This window comes from Ambystoma mexicanum, chromosome 2p (genome assembly GCF_040938575.1).
Source record: "Ambystoma mexicanum isolate Mex_15411 chromosome 2p, UKY_AmexF1_1, whole genome shotgun sequence".
Classification (NCBI taxonomy): domain Eukaryota; kingdom Metazoa; phylum Chordata; class Amphibia; order Caudata; family Ambystomatidae; genus Ambystoma; species Ambystoma mexicanum.
Genome location: NC_090923.1, coordinates 893,960,083 through 893,976,465, shown reverse-complemented (window position 1 = coordinate 893,976,465; position 16,383 = coordinate 893,960,083). Strand labels below are relative to the sequence as shown.

The window sequence follows — 16,383 nt, the reverse complement described above, 5'->3', positions numbered from 1 at the left end:
GCCGCTCAAACGAGGATCATGAGACTGGCAAAAGGACAACCGGGGGAAAATACGAAGACCCATGGATAGGGCAGTCGCAGGGGGGGCCTTGAGAGAATCCTGTGGAAACCTAGGGCAAACAGACCGGCGCAAATGTATGGTAGCTCAATCTTGTCAACGGTGGGAGAAGCGTGGGATTATGTGGTAAAAAGAGCTCACTTTTCAACCCACCCTTCCCCATACATACCCCTTTTTGACAACCCGCAATTCGCCCCAGGACACAAAACACCCACATTTGGGGCCTGGTAGCGAGGGGGATGCCAGATAGTTAGAGACATCTTCAACAGCAATCAGGTCAAACACTTTGAACTTTGCAAGTCTGACTTCGGATTGGGGGAAAAGGATAGTTACAGCTACGCCCAACTAAGGGATTGGTTAGTACATCCTTCCATGAAAGAAGCAGGGACCCGTCAACTAACCCGATTCGAGAAGTATATAAACACAGACATATACAAACACTTAAGAGAGGGAGAGCCCCCTCTGACTAGAGCATATATGGAAAAATGGGAAACCGCCACAGGATGCACTATAGAGGAGACAGAGTGGATATGTCAGATCAACAGAGCACTTGATATGGAGCGACTTGCCTCGTCGTGTAGTTGACGAAGTCTTCCAAATAATGTACCTATCTGGCTATTAGAATTAACAACCAGATTGGTCCATTACTGGAAAGACAGGAGACCGATGATCCAGGCGCCGTAGAAGGTAGACCTTGGTTGTGTAGACTTCGGTATTCCGGAGGACACACCACCAGCTGATATACAATGGCAAGTATCAGACTTTGTATAACAATAAGGAAAATACAAAAGCATACACAAATGCCACTAACCTGCTAACCCAGGTAAGACGTTAACCGGCTGGTAAAGCGGACACCTGCAGTCGTGTTGGACTCCTGTCCTAGTGGTAACACAGGTCCGGATAAGGAAGGGACAGACCATAGAACCTCAGGTGCAAAGCTCAAGAGGAACAGCCCACGACGTACACAAAGGAAGTCTCTAGTCCGTGTACTTGTGAGTGACGAAGGCGAGGAAGTTCACAGAATCAAGAAAAAGGCCAAAGTCATTCAAGCTGCGGTAGCGGCGTGGAAACAATCCAAGGCAAGTCTAATAACAATCCGATGTCCTGCAGGGAGCGAGCAAGCAGACCAAATCAGAATCCGAAAGCAATATCCAATGTCAGGCCGAGGTCGAGCAGGGAGCGGGTAGAGCAGACCAATTCAGTATCCAAGGCAAATCAGGGAAATCCGAGTTCAAAGAGGAGGAAGGCAGCCGATCAACAAGACAATTTCCAAAGAGTAACCAAAGCAGTCCGAGGTCAACACCAGAAGGATCAGGAAACAACTATGTTCAGGAAACAGGAGTCAAGTCCAGAACGCCACCGAAGAAAGTTCAGAAGCGCCGGTGTTTGTACAGGGAGGCGCTTATGAAGACTGCATCACGTGACTCGGCTTGCGTGATGCCGTCACAGCAGGGCGAGTGTTCCTGCAGTGTAGAGGACGCCAGCGTTGCCAGGCTACCTTCCAAGCCCTGCGCTGCATCCGCGGTAATGGAGGCAATTGACTGCTATGATAGTCTTTGGTCTTGTACTGCAGTCTTTGATCGCGGATGCGTCGGTGAGCAACTGGCGACGCCGTGCTTACTTTCCCAGCTAACAGATTAGAAGGGCATGGAGACTTAACAGGATAAAACTATGGGCGCACATCTCTAAATTATCGAGATCCTTCCAAGTCAGAGAGATATGGCTGAAACGAATACTTCAGTGGCACTTAACACCGGTCAGGTTGCATAGGATCTACCCAGGGACCTAACCACTTTGCTTGAGGGAGTGTGGGGGAGAGGGTACTTGGAGCCACATAACGTGGGACTGCCCAAAAATTGACCACTACTGGAGGGGCATACAGGAAGCAATTGAGCAGGTCCTAGGGGTCAAAAGCAGAGGGGACTAGCAATGATAGTTCTGAACTGGGTCCTAGAGGACATCAAAACAAAGCCAAGCTGTAAACTCTACGTTATCATGATGATGGCAGCAGCTTTGGTTCTGGCCACAAAGTTGAAGGCAAAAGACCCCTTAAGGAACATGAATGGGTAGCGAAAATCTGGTCCTTTGTCTCCATGGAATGGCTCACCTACTCAATACAATGGGAGTACAATAGATTCAGTACAGACTGGTCAAGCTTACTGAGATACTTAAGGGACGGTGCGCGCTGAGCATGGTGCCGTAGGTCTATGAGCCTCCTCAGAATAACAGTACCCCGGGGGAAGGCGACGTATGAAAGACTTACATCGGCAAACCAACAAGAAGAGAGACCCAGAAGACACCATCAATACTAAAGTTGGGCCATTTCGAGGAACCGTGACAGCGCAAAGACTGTACCCGGATCTGGGGGCGGGAGGGAGGGGAGGAACGGGGGGGCCTTCATGTTGGAAGATGTTTATGTTTAAAAATGCAAATAAAAACTTATTGTAAAAAAAATGTGTCAATGCAGTAGTGTAGTGAACTTGATTATGTGGGCAAGTCTTTAAGAAGAGATAGTGGGGCTCATTCTGAGCCTGCCGGTCCGGAAACAATGGTGCTGGTAACTGGCACCATTGCTTCAGGACCGGCACATTACAGGTCTGCATGCCGGAGCCGCTGTGTCCGACAGGTCGAAACCTGCCGGACACAGTGGCCACGGTAAACAGACCATCACGGAAACACGGGCACCGTTATTAACGGTGCCGGTGCTTCCGTGTTCCACATTCCCATAGAGTCCTATAGGACTCTATGGGAATGGGGAATTACAATTTACCGGCGCCTGACTTTCCGGAACGCTGGGGTTGTAATCCCCGGTGTTACCGGCAAGTCAGGTGCTGGTAAATCATTACAGGTCCGGCGGCAACCTGCCAGTAGTACCAGCATGGTTACCGCTGGACTCGTAATGAGCCCCAATGTGTTTGAGTATTTGCAGGTGTAGAGCTGGGTTGTCATCTATGGGCTTTTAGGGCTATGTCAATAGGTTAATTGTCATAGCGTGGGTGTTTTGGAAAATATTTGATATTGTGTGTTGAATATTGAAAACATTGAAAAGATCGGTCAGGAGATGTGCACAAGTAGTGACATGTATTCTTAGAGTGTATGTTACTGCACCAGGCCTCTGTGTGTGGTTTTAGTGGAGCGAAACTGTGCTCTTTAAATGCCATTTGTGTGAGTATGTGGTAAAAGCATGGGACTATTGCTTCCGGTGTATGGAAGTAGTCATGGGTAAGTGGCAATGCTATGAGTGTACGGCTGCAGTGTCCGCAGAGCGACAAAGCTCTATAAAAAGGTGTGCGTGTTTTAGTAAGTAGGTTTAAGGATCTATGTCTACGGTGTGAGGTAGTAGTTGGAAGAAGGTGGGACTGTGAGTGTATAGTCACCATGGAACGACACTGCTCGTTAAAAAGGTGCGCAAGTTTGTGGTTATGGGCTACATTCTCTTGCATGAGACATAGGGTCTCATTCCGAGATTGGAGGTAGCCATGGCACAATTTGCGCCATGGCTGCCTCCAATACCGTGTCCGGCACTGGTCTTGTTCAATGGGGACTTACCAGTGCAGTCCGACCCTGGCGGGACCGGTAAATCCCCATTGAACAAACCATTCCCCATTCCCATTTGAGCCCTATAGGGCTCAATGGGAATGGGGAGGGCACTAATAACGGGCTCACGAATGGCAAGCCCGTTATTAGCACCCTGCTCCCTTAGCGGGACCCGTAAGGGACGTGTGGTCAGACCACACGATCCTTACGGTTCCCTCCAAGGGACCTCGGAATCGGGCGGTAAGGGATTACCGGCACCGGTCTCCTTACCGGTGCCCGGTATCCCTTACCGCCCGACTCGTAATGACCCCCATAGTCGGAGGAGAAGGGGCTCTCGCCCGTTTTGAGTCAGAGTTACACCACTCTTTAAAAGGGTGTGGGTGTGATAGATGAGTGTATTTGTAGTATCTAGTTTTACATGGTATGTGCGCTGGGAGGAATGTTAGTTGTTTGGGAGGGACTTTTATTCTCTGTGTGAGGGTAAGAGCATGTGGCATCCTCTTGTTCTTGGTTGTCTCAGAGGGATTTGTACTGCCCCTTCTCGATTACAGGAATTTCATGGTTCAATCTACGTGAGCAAGTTACCCTTATGTGCGAGCACGAATGTTGTGTGGATGCTTGTTAAGGAAGGGAGATGTGTTGTAAAGTGCCGGTTGATGATGTAAGGAGGAATCTGGAAAGGAAGGGAGATACGTTGTAATGTGCTTGGATGGGTGCATGGAACTTATGATGTAAGAGAGAAAGCTGTGAGAATGTTGTGGTATGAGTGAGAGAATGTTATGTGTAAAGATTCTACACGTAGGCAGTTGAAGAGCGCTTGCCTGGGTGATGGGGGCCAGTGGGCTCGTAAAATACAGCTTATTGTAACCTGAAGCAACTACAATAAAGCGCTTTACCTGTAACTGACCTGAAATGCCTGTGGACCTGCTTTATATAAATAATGCATAATTTAAATACTATATAAAAGCAGCAAACATGTAATACACATTAGAAACGCACATCTATAAAATCTATTTCACATTTTTAAGTATTACAAACAAATATTCATAAACAAATGACATCATCTTCACTACATTCTACAACCCAACCTAAACAAAACAAAAACAGGACTACTTAACGGTACCACCTTCACTAAAAAAATATTTTCAACACAACCAAAATATTACAAAACAAAAACAGGCGAGGTAAGGTTACCATGATATTTGATTTTAATATAATTCTTTTTATAAATATGTTTAAATTATGTTGTTACCTAAATGTTATAATTTCTAATGTTTGTAGACTTTAACTTTTTTTTGGTTTAACCTTTACTTAACTCTGTTGTACAATGTTTAAAAGATGGCTTTGAAAGAATTACAGACTCTCACTAAATGCATTATTAAGCCTTCTGACAAAGGACGTATATAGTCCTCATGAGGGGGCGTGGCCTGAACTCATGGAGTGAAGGTGTGCCCCGGTGAAGCTCCTGTCCAGATCCTTTTATGATCCTTAAAGACTACAGTTCTTTGTAATTCCGTGTTCTGCAAATATCACCAGGCAGCAGAAGAAGCGCTTCTGCACACGGCGATCGAAGGAACGGAGAAAATCTGAGTTTGTTTCATGCGAAACGAGGTTGCTGAAAGCGGACCCCCGTGCGCGCAAGATGGTGGATTGAGAAGCGTCCCGGAGCATTGTGGGAGAAGGGCAGACCCTAAGCGGAGTCCCACTGCAGACGCTGTGTGTGGTCCGATGCATCCTCCGACATTGCTATTCCTGGCCGGACTACCCGCTATATTACCGGAGCGCATTGTGGGGCGGAGGACACCGACCACATCGGCAGGGGTCCTCGAGACTGGTGAGGCGGCAGAAACCGACTGTCGGAGCCACTGGCAAGGCTGACTGCCGGGCGGGCGGTGGGACCGCAGCTCCTCTCCGGTGCGAATGGCCTGGCACTGAATGCCGGCGAGCGATTGAATTGGGGACGCCGGGGACAGCTGACTTGAAGCGGAGGGACGCGGGACGCTGCCCAGGGTTGGCGGTCCCGATGCGCCCCCATCACTACGTGGGGCGAGCGCAGCTACCCGGGCTGCAGCATCAAGGAAAGCGTTTGAAGCTGCTAGGGATTGAGCCAAGGGCGATGGTGGGGCTCAGACTGACAGTAAGAAGCATACCCTACGCCCGAAGGCACGTAACACTATGGCAGACATGTGGATATTGAAAAATGCCTGTATTGTGAGCTGCAGGAGCGGTCTGTAGGACTGTATGGACAACCAGCAGTGGATTACTGACCCAGAAACTGTCCCAGCCTGGCGAGAGATATCAAACAGTGAATAGCTGCCCGACCCACACTGCAACCTCTACTGCCTTGGCCCACGGTATTCTGGGCGGTAACAAACCGGGACATGGTTGGGGGCGCCGCATACTAGCAGCACTGGCCTTGGACCCAGAGGGGACCTATCGTGGGTGGGTGACATCCCGCCTGCATTGCAACCCACTGTCTCCCATTACTGGGCAAGGAAGCTGTGCCTGGGGCAGCTGACGATACGTGCCCGCTAGCAAATGGAAATTACTGGCAAATAGGAAAGGCATAGGAGGGGAATGGACTCACATAGCACACCCCACTTCTGTGGAAACCTGGTGGCTCAGTCAGGGCCTGGGCACTGGCAGCTGTTATACCATTGACACTCAATGCCTGAGGGCCCTCATAGCACCGAAACGATAACCCAACAGCGCACCTGCACCCAAACTTGCAAACCCTGTTACCGCGATTAGCAGACAAGTAGCCAAGGAAGGCACCACATCTACAGTTAGACTCCAATAATGCCAAAGATATTGCAGCTGGCGCAAACCCTTATTCGGCAAAGGGACGCACAATACCACCCCGTGAGCATAGCAGTGGATAATTTAAAGATGGCTCCTGGCATACTGCCCTGACTAACCGTGGGAACATTAACAGGTCTGTGGTGGGACCTTGCGACTCACAACACCTAGCGAGTTACTGCACATGCTCAACACCCAGCACTGCCTGGCCCCACTGCATGCAGCATGCCCTCAACTAAAAAGAAGAGCAGTCCCACCATAATGGAATCCTTTGCAGCGACTAAGCCGAGGGATCAGCCACCAAGTGCCAATGAGGCCCATGCAGCCCAGGCTAACTCAGAGTCACCCAACAAAGACAAACAAGTGCTGGAAGCCATTGCTGGTTTACGTTCCTTCATAGACACTAAAATAGAAGAAGTCAAAGCGGACATGCAATTGATGCGCCAAGATGTATGCAATCTCACGGAGCGGGTAACTGCTACGGAAGCCGGACAAAAGGAAACTACGGACACACTGAAAGATATGCAGGCCAGGATACATGACCTGGAAAGGCGTAACAAAACCCTAGAAGAAAGGGCTGAAGATGCAGAGGGACGATCTAGGCACAACAACGTTCACATTTTAGGAGTGCCTGAGGTGATGGAAGGATCCAACCCCACGAACTTTGTAGAAACCCTACTGCAACAGGAAATAGGTGCCGGCCGACTTTCACAGGGCTTCGCGGTGGAGCAGGCTCACAGATCCTTACAAAAAAGACTGCTGCCTGCATCACACTCTCGACCACTGCTGGCTAGGATCCTGAATTTCCAGCACAGAGAAATTATACCCCGCCACTCACGTGAAGGTGGGGAGATCAGGAGAGATAATGCCAAAATCGCCATGTAAACGGACTACACACCAGCGGTCCAGAGAGCAAGAAATTCCTTCATCCCGGTTAAAGCCCGACTTTGGCAGCTAAATCTCAAATACATGCTAATGTACCCGTCCAGGCTCAAAGTGTTATATAAGGGGAAAGCTGTCTTCCTGGAGACCCCAGTAGCTGGAACACAACAACATGGCAGTAGGCGAAGAAGCAGTAACATAGTTGGAGCTGCAACAGTAAGGGGACAGGCGCTTGAGGTCTATGACACCCTACAGAATCTCTGAACGGACTACCACTAAGAACACAAGAATTCATTGCAACAATGAATAGTCAACATGGAACACCCTCCGCGAAAGGACTAGTGTCAGCCTGTTGCTGACCGGACACGACCCGCACAGGAAGACCCGGATGGGCCAAGAAGGTGCAGGGGCACCTGAGCATTGTCTCTGTGGAGCGACTGCTGGGTGCAGTTGGTTAATGTTTGTTATTTATTGTTTGAGGAGATGGTCAAAAAGTTTTGTTGTCTTCGCAATGCTACGTGAATTGGTGGGATGGACTGCGAGTGGTGGAGGCAAAATTATGCAGTGGAATGGGGCGAGGGTCGATTGGGATGCAGCTGGTTGGGGGATGCTAGGTGAATAGAACCAGATAAAAATGGCAGCTGACATAAAAATTCTGACGTGGAATGTCCGGGGCATGGGCACGTACATGCGCAGAAACAGGATTAAGTCCTTCTTGAACAGAAAGAAAATCTCCATAGCACTGTTACAGGAGACCCATCTCACAGTAGAGAGCGCAAAACTGTTGAGGCACTTGGGGGGACAGGGCTTTGGTGCAGGATATTATAAATATGCACCGGGACTATATACCTGGATAGATGCGTCTGTGCCTTTTCGCTTATTGTCGAAGGTATCTGACGCAGAAGGGAGACACCTAATCATTAAAGGTAGTATTGAGCAAAACGAGGTCTGCATAGTGAACTCCTACCTCCCTAATCATGGGACCCCGGCGTACTTGACTGGGTGTGCAGTACGCTGGCCCCATACTGTGACTGTTTTTTTATCTGTGGAGGGGATTTTAACTGTGTGCATGATTGCGACCTAGACAGGTCTATCCCACTACAAAATGGGATGGGGAACATAATGTTGCCCCTCAGGCGGTTTATTGAGGCTCTGGATTTATCGGAAGTATGGAGGGAACTGCACCCAGGGAGCAGGGAATTATCCTATTATTCATCCCCTCATGGGCTATACACAAGAATAGATTACTTACTTGTGGATAGGGCACAACTCCCCCAAATTGAATCTGCAGCCTACCTGGGTAGGTCGATATCGGACCATTCACCCTTGCAGCTGGTCTGGTCAATGAAAGGTCCCAGGCCCCCCATACCACTATGGCGAATGTCGACCGATGCTCTGTCGGATGGCGCATTTCAAGAAGAGCTCTGCAATAAACTGCTCGAGTATATAAACACTAATGTGGGGAGCGTGGAGAAATGGAGTACCGTCTTGGAAATTCTGAAAATAGTGGTGAGAGGGGAAACTATTGCGGGGGGGCATCAGGCGGGCACTGAAAAGGGAACTAGAGGTAAACGAGGAAAAGATCAGACAACTGGAAGCCAGTGCTCAGAGGTCACGGGAAGGGGAAGAGGAACTGGTGGCGATCAGGGAAATCAACAAGGAGGCCTAGAATAGATTATCGAAATTTGACTACATAAGGAAGACTACCAGAGCACACTCTGAGGGGGACAAGCCGAGCAGGCTGTTGGCGTGGCTGTGCAAAAGGGAAAACCCAAGACACCTAACCACGACACTCAAAGACGAGGTGGACGAGTTGCGCACGACACAGCTGTCTATAAATGACACCTTCTGCAAATTTTACTCCCATCTTTACCGCCACGACAAACAAGTGCTACATCAGGACATACTAGATACACTGGAGGAGATAGGGCTGCCAAGCTAGACAGGGCGCACAGAAAAATGCTCAACAGCGAATTGACTGCTGAGGATATAAGTGAAGCAATCAAGTCGTTGGCGACCAGTAAAACTCCCGGAAGCGATGGTTTGCCCCCTGAATTTTACAAGACATACTCGTCAGAGGTAACCCTGATACTACTCGAATTATTTCAGGAAACACTTGCGATCAAAGTGCTCCCGAACACCATGAGAGAGACTTTGGTGGTCCCGATCCCTAAACCCATTAAACCCACGGATGAGTGCGATTCTTATAGGCCCTTGGCAATGCTAAATTACGATGTTACAATTCTGACAACTATATTGGCTAATCGCCCCTCCAGACAATAGGTTCTTTAGTACATGAGGACCAGAGTGGATTCATCCCAAACCACAATACAGCAGTAAACCTGCGGCGTCTACAACATATTGTGGAGCAAACTTCTACCCGGCGGGAACACTATGCAGTAGTCTCGCTGGATGCCATAAAGCCATTTGACTCCATATATTGGGAGTGGTTGATTGCAGCGCTGCAGGATTTTGGGCTGGGTGAGCATTTTATCAGATGGGTTGAGCTACTCTACACAGCACTAGTGGCCAGGGTAAAAACCGGATGGATAGTATCAGCCCCCTGGGACATCCAGAGAGGGACCAGACAGGGCTGCCCCCTGTCGCCCATGCTCTATATACTGGGCCTGGAGCCAATATCAATATACTTTAGAAAACTGTTTTTTGACGCTGGAATCACAGTGGGAGGAGTACACCATGTGGTGTCCCTCTACGCTGACGATGTGCTGTTATACCTACGGGACCCACACCTCAATGTTCTGGTTGTGCTGGAAGTGCTGGAGAGATTTGCAGGATTCTCTGGGATATCTTTCAGCAGGAAGAAATCCTGAATATTCCCATTAGCGGGATTGGCTGGGAAACCAGTGGAGGAGCTTCCGGAGGTTGGGCTTACCTGGCAGACAAAATCATTCAGATATCTGGGAGTGAACATTTGGCACACCCTGGACTTGATGCATGAGGACAACACCAAACTGGCGATAAGGGTGCTCAGAAAGTCCATGTGGTTCTGGTCAAAACTCCCATTATCGGTGATGGGTAGAGTTGCTATAACTGAAATGATAGTTTTGCCGAGGTTTCTGTACTTTTCCCACAATATCCACCATTACATCCCAGCCTCATTCTTTCGCATGATTGAGAAACTGCTGAGAGAACTTCTGTGGGGTACTGCCAGACACAGACTGTCTTTATCCACTTTGATGCTGCCATATAAGGAAGGTGGGGTCCAATTGCCGGATCTAGAGATATATTACCTGGCGGCGCACCTCAGTCACGTGGCCAAATGGCTTGATGTTGAGGCCACTTCTGAAATGAGACTGGTAAAACGTCTGGTGGCCCCCGCGCACATGAAATAAATACTCTCGATCTTGTTGAAGTGCTTGAACACAACACCAATGATTGTGATGCTGGGCAGGAAGGTCTGGAACAGGGCCCTAAAATTGACAAAAAGTGACCATATTCCCCTGAAACCCCAATGGCAGCTGAGGTCTGTCTAGTCAAAGAGGACCTAATACACATGAGACTATGGGAGGGGTTTGGTGTCTACACATGGGGTGATGTCTATGAAGAGGGGGTTTTCAGGGAATTTGAGTCCATGATAGAAAAAGATGGGCTGCCCAGAGGCCAATTTCTATGGTTCCACAAGATCAAAAAGGCTGTGAAGGAGATCGGGAGAAACTGGCCAGCAAAACCAGAAATAGACCCGCTATTGGCAGTACTACACAATCTTGGGGATGGATGGAAACCTGTGTCCAGGATCTACAACCAGCTGATGGATGGGCCTTACCCCAAAAGCACTGCACTAAAACAAAAATGGGATACTGATATGGGAACTGATATAACGGAAAGGGACTGGGCTAGGGTCCTGGTATACCCCGGGAGGTCTCTAGGAAAGCCAGATTCAGGTTTATTCAATTAAATGTCCTATACAGGACATATATGACCGCGGGGAAGAATTGCTAAATTTAACAGTAAGGCTACCTCATAGTGCCCTTGGTGCAGTTCGGAAGGAGGAGAGCTGCTCCACATGTTTTGGGAGTGCCCAAAGACAAAATGTTTTTGGAACAAGATAGCACTGGGCTGCAGGAATGCCTCCTGGGGTCCTACCCGAGGATTGGCAAGTATAGACACATAATTAAGGTCATGCACATGGCATGTATATTAGCAAAGAGGTCCATTGCAATGGCTTGGAAGTCAGCGGGAGGGCCACGGTATCAAAAGTGGTACAACGAGTTGGAGCACTGGACGGATGCTGAGACTAGAGTGTGGGCTGTAGGGGTTTCCAAGGCTGGGGGTAAGGCAAGCCCAGCATATGAAGCCTGGAAGGCACTAGTCTGGGAAATGCTCCAATCACCTGATGATAAACCCCCCGTGAAAACAGGAGGCTATGGTTTAGGTTCTGAGTAGTCCACAGTAATAATGTTGCTACTGGGATGCTGGCATGCCGACTCAATCTGCCCCCCAACACGAGAAGCACTAACGCTCTGTTGACGCCTCGTGAATGCACTTGCAGCAAATACGGCCTGGAGGAATAATATGCAAAGACCTGTTGTTAAAATGTTGTTGGTTTATGTTTGTGTGTTGCACTATATGTGCAGCATGTAACTGGAGAATCATGCCATTTGTTGCACTGTTTGATACAAATGCCAATAAAAACATTTCAAAATAAAATAGTCCTCATGCATAAAGACAACTATATGAAGGGGGCTTATAAGCAGTTGAATGATAAAAAGTGTTATGAAAGAATTGAGAACAATCCATCCAAAGTATTGGAAGAAAAAGTGAAGGACTTCCTTTGAAAATGGGCAATCAAGGGCATCCTAACTGAAGACAATTGCAAGTTTCGCTTGACCTAAAATTCTGTTATACCCACCATTTATTTTCTCCCCAAATTCCATAAGGATATATAACAAAAAACACCAGGCAGACCAATAGTTTCATCAATGGGGTCGGTCTTAGAAAATATGTCGAAGTACATAGACGAAGTGCTCTTTCCTTTTGTGTCCTTCCTTCCATCCTACCTAAAAGATACAACAGACTTTTTAGCACATATTGACAACATGCCATGCGAATCAGATCATATAATAGCAACAATGGATGTTGTATCATTGTACACATCGATAGGGCATGAGTATGGAAAGAAGGCATGCAAAGGATTTTTGAATACTAGATCTTTGAACTATTTGGAACATACACAGATGGTCCTTGAGATGATTGACTTGTGCTTAACAAATAACGTTTTCATTTTCAACAATGAATTTTTTAGACAAGTGCAAGGTACCGCGATGGGTACAACCTTCGCTCCCGCCTATGCTAATTTAATGATGGGAGCATGGGAAGCCTCAAAAGTCTGATCTGATCATAATCACACGATAACTGAAACGATGTACTTTGGCTAAGGTATATTGATGATCTTTTCATAATTTGGAAGGGATCAAAAAATGCTTGGATACAGTTTGAGTTTGTGAAACCTCTCAATGAAAATAAGCACAACTTAAGATTCACGGAAACACATAGCTGTACCTTTCTAACCTTTTTGGATGTGAATCTTAGAATTGTGGATCAAACATTGACAACTGAACTTCAAAAGAAACCGACTGGAACAAATATACCTTTGCACGCAACCAGTAGCCATTCAAAGCATCTGATATGGAGCAGTCCTTATGGAGAATTTGTAAGAATTACACAAAACAGCTCCACTTTGAAGGCCTACGATCTAGACAGCAAAACTGCAGCGAATGGCTTTCTAAATCAATGTTATCCTAAGAAAGTTAGTGAGAAAGCTTACATAAAAGCTAGACAACAGGAGAGATCCTGCCTTCTTGCAGTATCCCGTTCATTAACCAACTCTGAAATTGAGAAAGATATGATGAGATTGATCCTGACCTTTGACAATGAAACATCAGAAATAAAACGTATACTTCGCAGACATTGGAGGATTTTATTGGTGGATAAAGACCTTGCAATGAATCTGAAAATGTATCCGCAAATCAGTTTCAGACGTAATTGTTCTCTGAAAGATACTCTGGTTCAAAGTTTTCTGACACATGATGTAACACCTGCACGAGAAATGTGGCTTACAACACATGAGCCGGGTTTTCGCAAATGCACAAGATGCAATATCTGCAAGCATGCAAAAAGTTGTGCAATTTACGAACACCCGGTTTTGGGTAATTCAATTACGATTTTGGACAAAATCACGTGTGAAACTGAATACATAGTATACACAGCAGTACGTGAGGGCCATTCAACATCAGGACCCAAATTACCCAATGGCCAAACATTTCAGTGACCATCATCAAGGCAACATGGAGAGTTTCTACTTTTTTGGTATTCATAAGATTGATAAGGAACCAAGAGGAGGTGACAGGGAAAAGAAACTCTGCCAGAAAGAAACTTGTTGTATTTTAGATTTCGAAAGTAAATATCCAAATGGTCATAACATCGATAAGGAAATGTGTACCTTTTTGGGACAGTAATTCAAATAATCTGAATGTCGAATTTCGACCTTGTATTCTTTGTCTGAGAAATATGTCTTTGCTTTTGTAATTTATACTATGTGATTTAGAATATTTCACATAGGACATTTATATGAAGATGGTATCAAAAGATTAATTGTTGAAGGTGGTCAGGGCGGGCTTGTTCCCCATCTGTCTGTTTTTTCATTAGGTCTTTCTTCATTTTTATATGTATGGGATACAGGATGATGCTTTTGTCGAAATGTTGGGACTTCTGTTGGGTTTTTTCTTGACAGGCACGCAGGGTGATTATTGTTTTTTATTGGTGAGATATGTGACAGGATTGTTTAGAAAGAGGAAGATATTTTAGACCTATTAAGGTGTCTGTATGTGAGTAAGTTTTAAGTCTATTTTAGATAGATTTTGGTAATACACCATTGGGACTTTAAGATGTCCATATGTGAACTCCAGAATTAGTTTATATTTTAATTTTAACATCACATGCTTTCGCCAGGTATTAATGATTTTTAACACCAGAATCAGTTTTTATCTTATTACTAACAGCATATGCTTCCGTCAGATATCATTGATTCTATCCAGATTCCTTTCCCTCTCTCTCAGTATCGAATACAGGCCGGTCTTTATTTTTAGATTTGAGCTATGTGATTGGTTAATGAGTTTCTATGGCAGAAGGTTTTCTACAAATGTTTTGAGCATTTTTATTAGATAGGAGCATTATGCACCTTATAATGTGGATATATCCAGGAATAGGAATATCTAGATGCACTATACACTTTAGACTTGCTGCTAGCACTATGCACTTTATGCCATAGACATATTTGTAGAACCGGGATATTGAGATAAATTGGAGATGGGCATTGTATATGCAATATGTGTATCACTGGATGAGATGATGGGTATTATGTATTGTCTAGAATAACATTGTAGGAAATACGAAATATTACAATTGGGACATCTAGATGCATTAGACACTTCAGATGTGTTGCTAGCACTATGCACCTTATACTATAGACATACATGGAAATTGGAATACTCAGAAACAGTGGAAATGGCCATTGTGTATATATATGTGACTGGATGAAATGATGGACATTACGTATCATTTATAATGGAAATGTAAGACATATCTAATGCAAAACAAATTAGGATTTCTAGACACAAGAATAAATACAATAGAATACAATACAATAGATTTGCTGCTGGCACTATGCACTTTAATATCTGCACTATGCACTTTATACGACTGTATGATGTTTTTTGAATAATGGTATTTAAAAATAACTACAGATTTTTTTGCCTGCCACATAAAAGTATATAATGTGATTAGCATGATTACTGATGTCTAATTTTGAAGAATCTAATGTAACATGTATGATAAATGAGAGTTAGTGCATGTATAATTGGAGATACAGTATGGGTGATAATTTGGAAAGATTGGAGTTTAAAAACAAAGGCTGATCCACCTTAAAATGGCCGACGCTATGTCTTACAAAAATATACATGAACTAGTCCTCTTTCTTTGACTAACACCATGTCACATGGGATATTTTAAACCAAACCAGTATGTGGGTTATTTGTTGTGACCAAGCGGTAAGGATACCGCAAAACAAGTTTGTGCCATACACTGTGAGAGAGTCACAATCTGTGTGGTTTTGTATTACTAGCTGTGTGTTGCGCAGTATCATCGAATAAAAAGAAGTTATTGCAACACTGGCTTCCTGAGGAATTTTTTGCTACAGGGGGAAGTGCCTCTCAACGACTGGGGAAGAAACAAACATATGTATATATATATCCTTACATAAACATTGTAAGGGATCAAGACTAAGGGCCTCATTCCGAGGTCGACGGTAACCCACCAGTGCAACCGACGGGTTGCCACTGAGCCGGAAATACTGAATCCGCTGCTTGAGTATCCGGTGCCACTGGGACATTACAAGTCCCGGCAGCACGGAAGTCAGGCGGAAGATTTGGTAACTCCCCTTTCCTGTGGAGTCCCATAGGACTCTATGGGAGTAGGGAGACGGAAGCACCGGCACCATTGCTAACGGTGCTGGTGCTTCCGTGAAAAGTCTGCCTGCAAGGGCCGTTGCGCACGGCAGGCAGACTCGTAGTGTGGCAGTCTGGAAAACAAGGTGCCGCTAACTGTACCAGCAACTTGTTTCTGGACAGCCACACTCGGAATGAGGCCCTAAGATTTGGCCAAGTGTTGGTTATACATTGTTATTTTAAAAATAATAAGAGAGGTTGAGAAATTCCTGTCTATCCCTATCTCTATGAGGGGTTTCCCTGCCTTAACAAAACTAAGGAAAGTCTGAGTCAGGATGTTAAACAAATAAAGCATCCTCAGTACTCTGTCCAAAAGGTGAAAGCAGGGATTACTAGGAGCTATAGACTTATTGCATCTGCTTAAAGTTCCAAAAATAAAGTTCTATGGTGTAGAAAGGAAAAATAAAGAATGTTCCACCAGCAAAGGAGATTTGCCTTCCCATAGAGGTCTTTTAGTGGCTTTAAATAATACTTTTTCACAGTTCCAGTTTATACAAGGGGGAAGGCTCTTCCCTTGAGTCTTCCCAAAACACACAGTTCTCTCAAAAGACAATTATCCTTAAAAGGATTTGGTTTCTCCCTTTTC

General features: G+C 45.8%; 1 long non-coding RNA gene across 1 annotated transcript in view; it reads right to left on the bottom strand.

Moving 5' to 3' along the window:
- The window catches only part of LOC138566877 (uncharacterized), a 32,809-nt gene extending 20,520 nt beyond the window's left edge, over nucleotides 1–12,289 (bottom strand). Inside the window, exon 1 of the long non-coding RNA XR_011302048.1 lies at nucleotides 12,146–12,289. This is a non-coding gene — a long non-coding RNA (uncharacterized lncRNA). The remainder of the gene's footprint in view (nucleotides 1–12,145) is intronic.
- Between the last annotated feature and the right edge of the window lie 4,094 nt (nucleotides 12,290–16,383).